General features: G+C 40.6%; 1 protein-coding gene across 4 annotated transcripts in view; it reads left to right on the forward strand.

Annotated features, from left to right (window-relative positions):
- The window catches only part of NCALD (neurocalcin delta), a 579,604-nt gene that overhangs the window by 470,607 nt on the left and 94,242 nt on the right, over window positions 1-14,755 (forward strand). Inside the window, exon 1 of one of the 4 annotated variants that reach the window (XM_072603371.1) lies at window positions 6,856-9,729. The exons of the other annotated variants lie outside the window; for them this stretch is intronic. The gene's annotated coding sequence lies outside the window, so the exon portion shown is untranslated. Of the gene's footprint in view, window positions 1-6,855; window positions 9,730-14,755 lie in introns of those variants that run through there. 4 annotated transcript variants of the gene reach the window in all.

Here is a 14,755-nt window from a genome sequence, read left to right on the forward strand (position 1 = left end):
TGTATCTTAGGTGTGTGGTTGGACAAGAAAGACTTTGAGATCCCTTTCAACTTAGCTTCTGTGAAACCTCAGCCAGTCCTGCCTCGTGTCCTTTCAACCTCCCTCCAGTAGCGCTGGGCATCCTCACCCCAAGCAGCGACTTCCTTTTTTGTCTAGTGACTGGCAGGGCTCAGCCACTGGCCTTCAGCTTCCTCCCATCAGGCAGAAGGTAGACTTCATGCAGTCACCCTGGCCTTGAAGTGGTTCCAGTACCAAGTCTCTAGTTAACGTGAGACTTTAGTCTAAAAAACTTAAGTGTGTGTGTTTGTCCTGAGTCTTTACTTTCAGCAACTTCTCCTTTCTGCCTTACCACTCTTCCTCAAGTTCTAAGCTGAATAATTTTGCATATGACCTTACAGGCATTAGGGAGTTTTTGGTTCTTGAATAAGGAAGAGCTCTGGTTTGGAAGTCATAGAATCTGTGTTTGACCTTGGGGAAGTCACTTAAGGTCTTGGGACATTCATTTCCTCTTATATAAAACGGACTCTTTCGACCAGATGTTTTCTAAATTCCCATCCTGTTTTAGATCCTATGAAGTGTTATGATGAAATAGAGCATGAGTATGAATTTAGTGAACTATATTTTTAATTCTTTTTTGAACTATTACTTTTAAATTCAGACAACTTCTTTTTATAGGTCTGAAATTATAGTTCAATCTATAGATGGGTAAATTTAAATAGAAAGGGAGACAGAGACAAGAGAGAGCGAGTGAGAACATGTATTAAGCACTTTAAAGCAATAGAAATACAAGTAAGGCAGTCCCTGCCCTTAAGGAGTTTTTTCCTTCCCTCCTTTCTTTTCCTTGCTTTTCTCTTCCTCCTCTCCTCCTCCTCCTCGTCCTCGTTGCCGTCGTTGTTGTCGTCCTCCTCCTCCTCCTCCTCCTCCTTCTTCCTCTTCTTCTTCTTCTTTTCCTCTTCTTCCTCCTCCTTCTCTTCCTCCTCTCCTCCTCCTCTTTCTCCTACTTCACTCTCTCACTGTCTCTCACACTGTCTCTGTCTGTCTCTTTCTGTCTATCTGTCCCTCCTCCATATTTACCTCAAAGGTATTGCAAAAACCAAACCTACAGCTGGGGGACACAATCACTCCTTTTTCCCTCAGTCTCTGCCAAGAAGTGGGGCATTAGATTCACAGCTTAACTCAATCCATAAATAGCACAGTCCTGCCAAGTTACAAGTTCAATGTCTGCCCCCCCCAAGTTCATGTCTTGGCACCCTGGCTTCTCAGGGCTTCCCTCTTGGGCTGGCAGCCACATCCCGTCTGGAATCCTGTCAGTAGGGTTGCTCCCAGGTCCCAAGCTTCTGCTGCCTGCATCTGGAACTGAAAAGAGCAAACCTCAAGCCTGATCCTTGAGGCCATATCCCTTAAAGGAAGATGGAGAAGGTAGCCCTTTCCAGATTGGGGATGGTGCCCATGCTTCCTGTAGGTGAGATCTTCACCTCCTGGACAAACTGGAAAAGAGAGGAGGGAGCCATCATTTTAATAGGGGAAAGCTTCACACAAAGGGGATCTAGTGAGGGCTGTGGAATGGTCTGGAGATGGCCTGACAGTAATCTGAAGGTCTGGTTCCAGGAAAGGTCAATGAAAATTCACTCATCAGAGAACAGGGTGTCTCTAAGCTTCCTGTGGGAAAGAGGTAGGATGACTGGGATGGAAGCAGCATCCTGTAGAGAGGCACACGGTCATATATGTGTGCCTCTTATTAGAGATATTCCAAGTTTCAAAGAGTTAAAGAGCACCCCAACCCATTATAATCAATCAGCAATCAGCAAGCATTTATTAAGTTCTCTTCAAATACCTCAACGGTACAGTCTCTGTGGTGAAAAATATTATGCCAATGGCCTTTTTGTATTTAGTTAGTTGGTATTTTTGGAAAGCATTTCTATAAAGGCCTTTTCCAGTTACAGTCTTGGCCTAGTAGAAAGTCCACTGAAGTAGGAATTATCAACCCTACATTCAAGTTCCAACTCTGACATTAACTAGTTCTATAATGATGGGCAGTTCATTCACCTCCCTGGACCCCAGGATCCTTTTTGTAAAATGATGGGCCTCTCTAAGGGCATTTCACCTCAGAGGCCTATATTTCAGCAATTTCTCTTTTACCTAGAACAATGACATTTTCCTTCAAGGGCTGACCCAATTGTTCATAAGGATAATCCTGAGGCACTGTAGCATCTTAAAGTACTTTCTGATCCTTTTGTGAAAAGTCACATTAGGTTCTCTATGGTCTCAGTTATCCTAATGTCTTCTCAATAGCTGAATTCCCAAATTAGATTCATTGAAGTGGATTTTGAAGTGGAAGGAATCTTAGACTAAACCGGTCCAGATTTCACTTTGAAAAGCAAGCGGTTATTAAATTTGCGGTGTCAAAAAAAGGCTTTTTAAAAAAAAAATTACAGTGTGCATCTTCAAAAATGTTTATTCCCTTTCCAACTCTAAAAACCCAATCAATTCTCTTTTGGAAAATGAATGTTTTCTTTCTTTCTCAGGCCCCAAAATACTTTCACATACTATAACCAAAAAATAGACATCCTAATAATAGCTAGCATTAGGTAACCCTTTAAGATTTGCAAAACGCTTTATGTATATCAGATTTGATCTTCACAAGAATCCTGGGCGGTAGGTGCTACAATTATCCCTATTTTATAAATGAGGAAGCTGAAGCAGACAGAGGTTAAGTGACTTGCCCAGGATCAGACAGCTAATAAGTGTCTCAAGCAGTATTCGTACTCATATATTCCTAACTCAAGTCCAACACTCAAAACAATGTGCTACCAAGCAACTAGGTCTAAGAAACCATGAACTATTTAGTAAATGTTACTCTGCCAGCAAGAAATACCTTGACTTTGGTAGAATTAAGAAATGTCTTGTAAAAGACCCATATCAAAAACAGCTTCTCAAAAACAATGTATAATATTATTATATAGATTTTCTTGAAATGGAAATTTATTGCATTATTTTAAATCCTCTCTTATGTTCTTCTGTGTACATGGAAATGTTTTTTTCTTCCTTATTTTTTTACCACAGTTTAAAATAAAGTTGAAAACTTAAAAAATAAATCTTTTACCCATTTTGGCATAAAAAACAAAACACAACAAAATAGCCTCTTATAGCATAGAATAAAGATTCTGAAAATCTTTAGCAGGAAGACTTACTAAAATTAGAGACAGGTAATGTGGCACAGTATACTATGTTCCTTTTGGAATCGGGAAGGCCTGAGTTCAAATCCAGCCTCAGACACTTATTAACTGAGTGACCCTGGGCAAGTTTCATCACCTCTGTCTGTCCCAGCGTCTTCGTCTGTAAAATAGGGATGAAAATGATAATAGCACCTACTTCCCAGGGTTGTTGTGAGGATAAAACTGAGATGTTTGCAAAGCATTTTGTAGACCTTTAAGTGTTCCTTTTTATAAACTCATAAATCCCTAGGAAACCTAAAGAATTTTTTTCTTATGTGACAAGGGAAAGTTTTAAAAGCAGAAATGAAAACAATTTTCTAGCATTGCCTTTCTCGTGCAGAATTTCTATAATTAATAAAGGCAACCATAGAGATGGCAGTGGGGCCACGATGGCTGGATTCAAGGATCTGAAAGTCAGTCATGTGGAAGAAAGATTAGCCCTGTTTTGCTTGGCTCCACAGATCAGAACTAGGAGCAGGGGGTAGAAATTGCAAAGAGACAATTTTAGACGTACTATCAGTAAAAACTTCCTAAATCAGATCTATCCAAGAATGGAATAGGGAGCCTTCTATCAAATCCTTCCCCTCCCACACTGAAAGTCTTGAAGCAAAGGCTGACTCTTCAACAGTTGGGTATGTTCAGGGGTATGCTGGTAAATGTTCAACAACCAGCTTTCCAGAAAAAAGTGTGTAAGATGCACTTGCATGTTTAATAAGCTTTATTAAAATTTCATCCACCACTTTGTGAAATTGAAACAATCAACAAAACAGTCAATCAAGCCCTGATTTTTAGCATTTGCCATTTCCAAGGTATAAATGTTCACACTGAAAATTTAACAGTCTGCCAGTTAGAGCTAGCTCCAGCACAGCCTTAGGTATGTTGTAGGTTTTTTTGCTCTAATTTGAATTAGATTAGACATCCTCTGAGTCCCCTCCAACTATTAAGATTCTGTGATTCTAAGCACTCACTTCTACTGGGTTTTAGCCTTAGATTCTCTTCTCTGAAACTTTGAGTTACTCAGGCAGCCTCGATGCAAGGGTCAAGAAATGGAAATTCCTATACTACAAGAATCAAAATGTACAAAGACAAGAGGGGAAAATGGGAATGAGCAGAAGGATTTGTTCTCAATTATCCAATTTGGCTGCCTCCCTTAATCACATAGTTGTATCTATGTAGTGTATAAATTATCTTATAGGATTGAGGGGTGGCTTTCTTGGCAGGTAGAATCGTAGCCCTAATGATTCTGGGATTAATAGCTCAATCTCTATGAGTCATAATAGGATCATAGATATAGAGAGGGAAAGGATTTTCAAGGTCATCTGCTCCAACCCTGCCATTTAAATTTTTGTTGTTTGTTCTTTCTTGAAGAGGACCAGTGATATCAGGGGGTGATATCTTGACTTGCAAGTGAATTGGATTCAAATGACACAGAGCTGTGTAAAGTCATCAGCCTCACCCTTTTTACTCCAGAGTTGTCAGAGTCCATTGACAAGACATAGGCCAAGATGACTGTTGATGGCTCCCGACACTTTACCAATAATAGCTAACATGCGCATAAGCATTGAGGTTTGTGAAGCACTTTACACACATTATCTCACTGTATCTTCACAACCCTGTGAGGCTGTTGCTATCCTTATCCCTATTTTACATATGGGGAAATGGAGACTCAGAGACTTTAAATAACTTGCCCAGGATTATATAGCTGATAAATAAGACAGGATTTGAGCCTTTCTGATTCATCAAGCCCAGTGCTCTATACAGTATCTCGTGCTGCCTCTGAGATGAGGACATAAGAGAGTATTCACTGGATTTGAAGTTATAGGACCTGGGTTCTGGCTTAAGTAAGTATGATTGGTCAAATCATTTAACCTTTTTTGACCTCAGTTTCCTCAACTATAAAATGACTTAGATGATCTTAGAGGTCCTTTCTAGCTCTAAATCTATGATCTTATGTGATTAAGTGACTCATCCAAGGTCATGTAGGTACTGAATGGTAAATCAGGGTTTAATTTTCCTCTAGTCTCTGGCCACAACTAATCAGTGCCAATCCATCCCCACTGCCAGGAAAGATACTTCAAACATACTTCCTATTGAGAGCAGGTCAGGGGCTTCAATCTTCAGATATGAAAGACAGGACACTGATTCCTTAAGAACCAAATCTAAATTGTTGAGGAGAGAGAAGAACGTGATGCTTTTGATTATTTGTGTAGCCAGCTTTAGTCTCTTATCTCAGCCCCCTTTTCTTTTCCTGAGTGGCAGCCTGATTACAGGGTTCTCACTAGCTTTGCCAGGTCAGTGAATGCAGATCCAATTAGGACAATTAGATTTAAGCAGAAATGCTGGTTGCTGTATTCTATAGGTGTCAATCAAATGTCTGTTCCCTGCTTGCTCTGCATGTTCCTGTGTTTGTAAGGGATGGCATAATTAGAAATCCCTACTGGTCCTGGTTTGGCATTCATGTTCCAGACTTTATGTACGCTGGCATCAAGTGCTACCAAGTGCACATAGCCCATAGATTCAAGGAGTGGTCGGAAACCTCAGATTCATAAACAGTCTTGAGGGTTCTGTGGCCAGCTGGCTGTTGGTGTTATATGAGGATCATCAATTCAAGAGTCTTGATGTTTTTCCAAACTCCCCAGCTCACCACTTCTTCAATTATACTCTGACATAAGTATGTTGCCTGACAAGTCCTCCTTGGAGCCTTGTGACCCTTCCAGTCTGACCATCCTGATAACACTGCCTACCTTAACACAATGGTCTCTTTAGGCTACAAAGTAGAGTAGTGAGTAGAGGATTAAGCTTAGAGTCATGAAAATCTGAGTTTAAATTCTGCTTCAAAGACTTATTAGCTGTGTGACTTGGAGTAAGTCTTTGAATCTCAGTTATCTTCAGTTTCCTCATTTATAAAAGAGGGAGGATGTTATGAGGATGTAATGAAATAGGATAAACAAAATGCTTTGTAAATCTTAAAGTTCTATGTAAATGCTAGTTATTATTAATAATTTTATTTCATTGAAGAACAAAATATTTTACCAAAAAAGACAGTTTGTAAGATTTTAGATTTGTTTTTGTTGACTTGTGTTTCGCTCTTCATGACCCCATTGGAGATTTTCTTGGCAAAAATTCTGGAGTGGTTTGCCATTTCTTTCTCCAGTGAATTTTCCAGATGAAGAAACTGAAGCAAACAGGGTTAAGTGACTTATTCAGGGTCACACCCCTGCTAAGGATCTGAAGCCAGATTGACCTCAGGAAGATGATCCAAGTCCCATGCTCTATCCCCTGTGCCACATAACTGCCCCAATCAGGCCTTCACTTTAAGAAAATCACTTTGGCAGCTGCATGAAGAATGGATTGGAATATGGAGAAATATGAGACAGGGAGAAGATAAAAAGGTGATTTCAATAATTTAGGTGAGATGAGAGAATATACTAGTGTTGTAGTCACATGACTGGAGAGAAGGACATGTATATGAAAAATGTGCCGGTAGAAGAGACAAGATTTGGCAACATATTGGATAGGTGGATGGGTGAGAATGAGGAGTCAAGGATGAGTTGTGAGTCTGAATGACTGGGATGATAGCAGCTATGCCCTCAGCAATAATAAGAAAGTTTGAAAGAGGGGAAGGTTGTGGGGGGGAGGTTGGGGAAGATAATGAATTCAGTATGGAATAATACTGGCACATAGTAGGTGCTTAATAAATATTCATTCATTTATTGAATATGTTGAGTTTAAGATGCTTAGAGAACATTTATTTTGAGATGTGCAAAAGACTAGGATTGGCTTATATACATCTGGGAAACATCTACAGAGAGTAAATTGTGTTCTACCGCAGCTTCTGTATCTCAATTTTTTTATTTTCTCCATGTAGTTTAGCTTAAAATTGTGATCTCTTTGAGTTTCCTCCTCCTGTTCCATGCCAGCCTTCCCCTCCCTGTTTTGTAGAGGCTGGGCAGTCTCCCTGGGGGCTGTGGTCCTGAAGTCATACCCCTTTGCTGACTGTAAACACTGGTTAACGGAAAGGGCCGTTCCTCAACCGCCAAAGCAGAGGCCCCACCCTGAGAGAAGTAAACCACATCAGTGACCAGCCTGAGCTTATATGACTAATCACTGCCTGGTTCTCAGAGGTGAAGGAAAGTGTAGAATGGGGAAACTAGATCAGGAAATACATTACAGTCCCCAGTGACCAAGTGATCATAACCTCCTTGGGAGCCAGGGTCTGTGTTTCATTGAAACTTTGTATCCCTAGGAGCCCTCCTCAGTACTTTGCATATAGCAGATGTCTGAGTAGTACAATGGATAGAATACCTGACTTGGAGTCAGAAAGACTTGTCCTCTGAATTCAAATCTGACCTAACTGTGTGACCCTGGGCAAGTCACTTGACCCCATTTCCTTCAGTTTCCTCATCTATAAAATGAACTAGAGAAGGAAATGGCAAGCCACTCCAGTATCTCTAAGAAAACCTCAAGTGGATGGGGTCATGAAGAGTTAGACACAAGTGAACAGATATAGAAACAACAAAGATACTTGTTGAATGAATGAATGGATGGATGACTGCAATGTACTCATGGAATCTATTTCAGATACAGAAAGCAGAGACTTAGAAGTGTTTCAGGTTGCCTGTGAAAGGCCATATGTGGCTATGGTCTGAGTCCAACATGGTTTCACATTTCCATTCAGTCTGTGTAGTTCATCTGGGAGATGAGGGTGACAAAAACCTAGTTCCATTCCTGTTCCAGACTGATCTGGCCAGTTGTGCCAAGGTCTAAGTAACACACTCAGCTACCTTGGCCTTAGGAGGCAGAGACAGGTACAGTGTCTGGCACATAGTAAGCACTAAATGGATTTGTGTTGACTTGATGGAAATATTTCCCCATATAAAGCACCCTGAATCCTGAAGATGTGATTTCTTCTTCCAAAGCCAATTGATGCTTTAAGAAAAGGATTCCTAGGCACCCTGCTTATAGACAAACTTCTAAGTGCTCTGCCTCACTTTGTAAACTTCCATATCACTAATTAGCTGGAAATAGCCTTTCCTTCCTTTGGTCTCAGCTGGCATTTTGCCCCTCTCTAGTACTCTTATTGAGTTCTATTTTGTATCAGTTTTGTGTATATATTGTAAGTGAAGTAAATAAAAGTAAAGTAAAAAAGTAATTTGCAGATCTTAAAAAGCTACATAAATGTTAGCAATAATCATTGTTGTTGGGCACCTCGATGGCACAGTGGATAGAGTGACGGGCTTGGAGTGATAAGTTCAGTTCTGTCCTCGGACACTTACTAGCTGTGTGACCCTGGGCAAATGACCTAACCCTGTTTGCCACAGTTTCTTCATCTGTAAAATGTGCCAGAGAAAGAAATACCAAGCCACTCCAGGATCTTTGCCAAGGAAGTCCTAAATGGGCTTATGAAGAGTTAGACACAACTCAAATGACTGAACAATAATAACAAGATTATTACATGCATGTGTGTGGGCGCATGTGCTTGCTTGCCTATATATTCTCCCCTCCCCCTTTGTAAGAGCAAGTACAATGTCTCAGTGATCTCTGAATCAATCCATCAATAAGCAACCAATTAATCAGTCAATATTTATTAAGCATGTTCTGTGTACCAGGCCCTGTGCTAAGCTCTGGGGATACAAAAAGAGGCAAAAGACATTCCATGATCTGAAGGAGTTCACGATCAAATAGAGAGAGAACAAATAAAAATATGCAAACAAGGTATATACAGGATAAATACAAAATAGTTAAGCAATGGAAGGCACTAGAAATAAGAAGGATTTAGTTGGTGCTTAAAGGAAGCCACGGAAAATTGAGAGGGAGAGCATTCCAGGCATGGGGGACAGCAGGAGACTGTGCGTGGAGTCAAGAGGTGGCATATCTCCTTCACAGAAGAGGAAGGCCAGTATACTGGGGAGTAAGGTGTAAGAAGACTGGAAAGGTTGGAAGGGAATAGATTATGAAGGGTTTTGAACCCAAACAAAGGATTTTATAATCAACCTTGAAGGTTATAGGGAGCCACTAAAGGTTATTGAATGGGGGGGTGGTGACATAGTCAGGTCTTTGTTTTAGGAAAATCACTTTGTTGATTTATTAGAGGATGGATTGGAATGGGGAGAGACTTGAGTCAGGCAGACATGTCCACAGACTGTTGCAGTAATCCAGGAATGTGCCAGGGATGTGGCAGTATCAGAGGAGAGAAAGGGGCATATTCAAGAGATGTTGAAAGCTGAGTTCAAGAAGCATTGACCACAGATTGGATAGGAGGAGTGGGAGATAGTGAGGAGTTTAGGATGACCTAGGATGGCTAGATTTGAACTCCTGAAGATGAGTCTTCTGACTCCGAACCCAGCTCTCTATCCATCACCACTATCACACCTCTAAGATTCTGTTGATTAATGTCTTTTCTTTAGGAAGCACTTTGGAAAAAAAAAAACAAATTGAAAAAGAAAACATAGAATGTTGTGAACAGTAGCAGGAACAACAACCCTGGTGGATCCTGGCCCCCTGGGCAAGGGCAGTAAGTGCTGTCAATGTGGTTTCTTAATATAGGTGTGTGTGTGTGTGTGTGTGTGTGTGTGTGTGTGTGTGTGTGTGTGTGTGTGTGTGTGTGTGTGTGTGTGTTCCATTATACTGAGACTATAACTTATTCTCTGAAAATTGCCCCAGGCACTTATAGGCTAAAAGACTTACCTTTAGTCACAGAGCAAGAACAATTCAGAAGTAGTACTGGAACCCAGGACTGTCTGACTCTGGGGCTGACCTCCCATTTACTTAGTAATTCTAGAGAGAAATTACTTTTCTAGGGTCATGTGGATTTATTAAGTGCTAGAGCCAGAATTCAGACCCAGCTACTCTGAATTCAAGTCTATCCCTGTTCCTGAAGAGTTTATATTATTACAACACATAACTAATACAGATTTAGAGACCCTTTGTTTTCATTTCCACCAAAAAGCCCTTGATGATATGTGAACAAATACCTTGATCCAGAAGAACAATGCCTATTATTTAATAATCCTTTGGTAACTAGGAAAAATCACTCCCTAGTTTATCACTTCTGTAAATTTAGATTTCCTTAAAGTTGGGCATACTCAGTGCTTAATCCTGGTGCATAGTAGGCACATACATACTAAATGATTATCGACCCACCTACTTGTATTTTTAGAAATCAAATTGATCTTTCCCAGGGGGCCAGGAACCACTAAAGTTTGTTTTTGTTGTTACGATTTACAACATTCTTGGTTTTCCTTTTTGATTTATTTTTTCCAAAGTGCTTCCTAGAGAAAGGACTCTTAATAACAGCATCTAAGAGGAGGTTAGGGTACATTAGGTGTATTAGACTTAGAGCTTAAAGTTGCCTAGTACAACCTAGTCCAATGAAAGCATTTTGCTAAATGGAAAAACTGAGGCTGCCAAGATGGTAAATTATTCGCCCAGCATCCTACAGCTGTTAAATAACAGAGCTGGAATTTGAACCCAGCTCCTCTAACTCCAGAGCCAGCATTCTTTACACAACATGATTGTGTCTGCTGTATTTAAATTCCTCTCCAGCACTTTATTTATAGTTATTAGAGTTTTTGGCAGTGTTGAGTGGGATGATCTCTCAAATCCCTTTGTTTGTCATTAATGATGGTGTTTTAACTTTGCCTATTCAGTACTTCAAGGCCATCAGAATTAGCCATTCATCATCCTTTTGAAGCTGATTAGTATTAATTTCTTTTTGATAAGAGGAGAAAACAAAGGCTCCAGGAGGTGGATGATAGCTCTAGGTCATGGAGTAAACCAGAAGTCATACAATCAAGACTCTCTTATGTAACCCAGCAAGAATGGCTGTTGTTATGCCCAAAGCAAATACCATAAGCTGGGCCTGGGTCAAGTGAAAACAAACGATACCCTCCCTGAGGGATTTGCGCATGAGAACGAGGCTACTGCAGAACAGGCCAAGCAATGCACTAAGAGCAAATATTGTAAAAATATCATCTCCTTTGATCCTCACAATAATCCTGGGAGGTAGGCACTATTATTTTTCCCATTTTACAGTTGAAGAAACTGAGACAGAGTTTAAGTAGGTTACACAGGTAATAGGTATTTGAGGCTGGATTTGAACTCAGGTCTTCCTGATTTCAAGTCTTGTGCTCTATCCATTATTCCCTCAGTGTGTTCATCCTTCATTGCCAAAGAAGACCACACCATCAGAGAATTGATGACATGACTTGCACTTCACTTTGTTTTGAATGAGGGAGGGCTGTGCAGGTCACCAGCCTCACTTCTCCTCCAAAGCCATATGAATCCAGTGACCAGACAGTCATCAGGATGACTGGAAATGACCCAGGATGAGGCAGTTGGGGTTAAGTGACTTGCCCAAGGTTACACAGCCAGTGAGTGTCAAGTGTCTGAGGTGAGATTTGAACTCAGGACCTCCTGACTCATGCACTACTGCACCACCTAGCTGCCCCCAAGGTTTGAACCCAGTCCTCTGGGTCAAAATCCACCACTCTCTGCTCTGTACCATGCTTCTTCTCATCCATTAGTCCACCTAACTTCTGAAGGATAAAGGAATAGCTCATCCCAGAAGCCTCTGGGTAAATTCCTCTTCTAATTATTCTTGTTAACTGTGGTGTTAGACACTCTCAGTCAGTCAACTAGCATTTATTAAGCACCCACTGTGTTCTGTGCTGGTAAAGGACCAATGGTCCTATCAGCGCCCTCTAAATTTGGTGCCTTGAGTCAAAGTCCCCCTGGTTCCACCATCATTATAGCTTTGGTTAAGTCCATTTTAAAATTGTGTATGAGAGTGAAGGAAGTACATGGAGGAGGGGGAAAGAGAATGCATGCATATTTCATTGAACTGCAGTTTCTTTGTTCTTTCCATATATACAACCCATCTGTATATAATAAGGTAACTTATAGTAGTAGTATTTGTGTTGTCTTGTTAATATGGGACAGCATCCTACAGGCAAAGAGGATGCTCTTCATGATTACTTTTTCCTTCGCTGACTTGTGCCCCCCAAAGACCCATTGCTTTGTATCAGAGAATTTGAGCCTTCATAGTACCCCATGCAGCTTGACTTACCACCTCTGGGCAGGAGGGAGCAAAATTTTCCAGGACTAAAAACGTATGTGTTCATATAATGTAATATTTGAAGATGTTGTTCATTTCACTCCTTGGCATGTTATATCCCAGGTGGTTGCCCACCTCACCAGCACTTGGTCACAGCTGATTTTTAGTCTGTAGTTTAATGGGCTGAGCTGTGTTTCATGCTGATTCTGAAAATATTAGTTGAGGTCTTTCACAGGTTTGAGAGATAGACAACTGTCTATATAGCCTTTGACCCAGCAATACCACTATGTACATTCTTTTTCTGTCTTTAATCCAAATATCACAATTTTAAAAAAATTGCAAAGCAGACCCTTGGTGTTAGTACCGTTCCATGTACAATATTCCCTGAACAGGTATGAGAGATGTATACCATGCTAAGTATGTCAATACACAGGTTACAAGATCTTACAGGCAGCTGTGCTGTTCAAGGGTCAGTAGAGAATAAGGGTTGGGTGAATGAAAGGGAGAGCAGCAAGAAAATAAAGTCTGATTTCACAGATTTGTCTGGGGCCTCGTCTTCAATTTTTCCTGCGTGGAGTATAGGCAGTCTCCAACTTGTGAACGAGCTATGTTGATAAAAGTTGGTTCCTAAGCGGTTTGGAACTTGTTTCCCATTGAAGCATTATACTTGGTGGTTAGAACACCACAGCAGCCTACAAAACCTTTTTTAACTTCTAATTTACTGAAAAGTACAGGACTACATTGATAGATACATAGAATCTCTGACAGCTGCTCTTTCATTCTGTCTCTCCATCTGCCAAGGATCTGTAGAAGCCAAGAATTTACATTGTGTAGGATCATTTCCATGCCTATACCAGTCAGACGGTGTGAAATCACCATTTAAGGCAGTTTAAAACCTGTAAGTTGGAAGACTTGGTCAAAATCATCTAGTCTAGCTCAATCATTATACAGATAAGGAAACTGAAACCCAAATGAGTAAGGAGTTTGACTAGGGTCATAGCCATAACTTGGGTTGGGCAATCAATACATTGTCTAGGCGTGCCAAACTTTAAAGGGTATTGTTAGCACTTGTGCTCCAGCTGGTTAGAAAGAATAATTAGCTTAACTAGGAAGGTATCAGATGGCTCATTTTCTCTATCACTGCTACCACCACCTGCTCTGGGCCAGCCATACCCAAGTAAGCTTCTTACTGACCAGGCACTGCTTTGCTCCCTCTCCCAGAACTGACTTCTGCCACAGTGTCCTCATTGTATCCCATGGTCTCTATCTCTCACTCCACACTGCTGCATAAGGTGGTAACCTAAGGTCTCTTAGCATTCTATATCTATACCTAGAAGAAATCTTGAGGCCATAACTTTACAGATGGAAAACTGAGGCTGAAAGTCAGTTAATTTATTAAGTACCTACTATGTACCAAGCACCATATTAAGCTCTGGGGATTTAAAGATAGGGGAAAACTGCTCTCAAGGAACTCAATCTATTGGAAGAGACAATGTGCAAACAGCTGTGTACTATAAATTGGAAATAATCAAGAGAGGTTCTGCTCATTCACTCTTCATTATTTTGTGTAAGTCTTTCCATGCTTTTCTAAGACCATTGAGCTCATCAGTAGTATTCCATTACAATCATATACAACAACTTGTTCAGCCATTCCCCAATTGATGGCCATTGATACAATTTCCAGTTCTTTGTCACCACGAAGAGAACTGTTATAAACATTTAAAACATATAAAAACATACATTTTCCTTTTTCCTTAATCATCTTTGGAAATAGACCTAGTAGTGATATTGCTGGGTCAGAGGCTATATAGGCAGTTTAAATAACTCTATGGGCATAATTCCAGATTGCTCTTCAAAATGGTTGGATGAGTTCACAATTCCACCAAAAATGAATTTGCGTCCCAATTTTTCCACATGCTCTCTATCAAGAGAGGGAAGGTAGTGGCCTTAAGGGGTGAGGAAAACCTTCCTGTAGAAGGTGAGATCTTTAGCCAGGTCTTAAAGAAAGGCAGGGAGGCCAGGAGGCAGAGATAAGAAGGCAGAGAATTCCAGGCTCAAGGGACAGACCATGAAAATACCTTGAGTTGGGAGATGGAGTGTCTTTTTGGATGAACAGCAAGAAGACCAGTGCCACCAGATCACAGAATACATGATGAGGTGTAAGATATAATAAGAAGACTGGAAAGGTGGAAGGGTGCAGGTTATGGATGCCTTTAAAAGTCAAGCAGATTTTATATTTGATCCTGGAGATGACAGGGAGTCACTGATGTTTGAGTATGTACATGTATAGGGGTGACATGGTCACATATGTACTTTAGGAAGATCACTTTGACAGCTTGATGAGAGAATGAACAGAGGAAAAGTGGCAAAGGGAGCATTGCATTAAATTGCTGTGCCCAGAGTCAAATAACTCATCAGAGTGACACTAAGGCAGTATTTAAACTTAGGTCTTCCTGACCTCAAGGCCAGCACTCCATCTATCCAC

The sequence above is a fragment of the Notamacropus eugenii genome, chromosome 4 (genome assembly GCF_028372415.1).
Source record: "Notamacropus eugenii isolate mMacEug1 chromosome 4, mMacEug1.pri_v2, whole genome shotgun sequence".
Lineage (NCBI taxonomy): Eukaryota > Metazoa > Chordata > Mammalia > Diprotodontia > Macropodidae > Notamacropus > Notamacropus eugenii.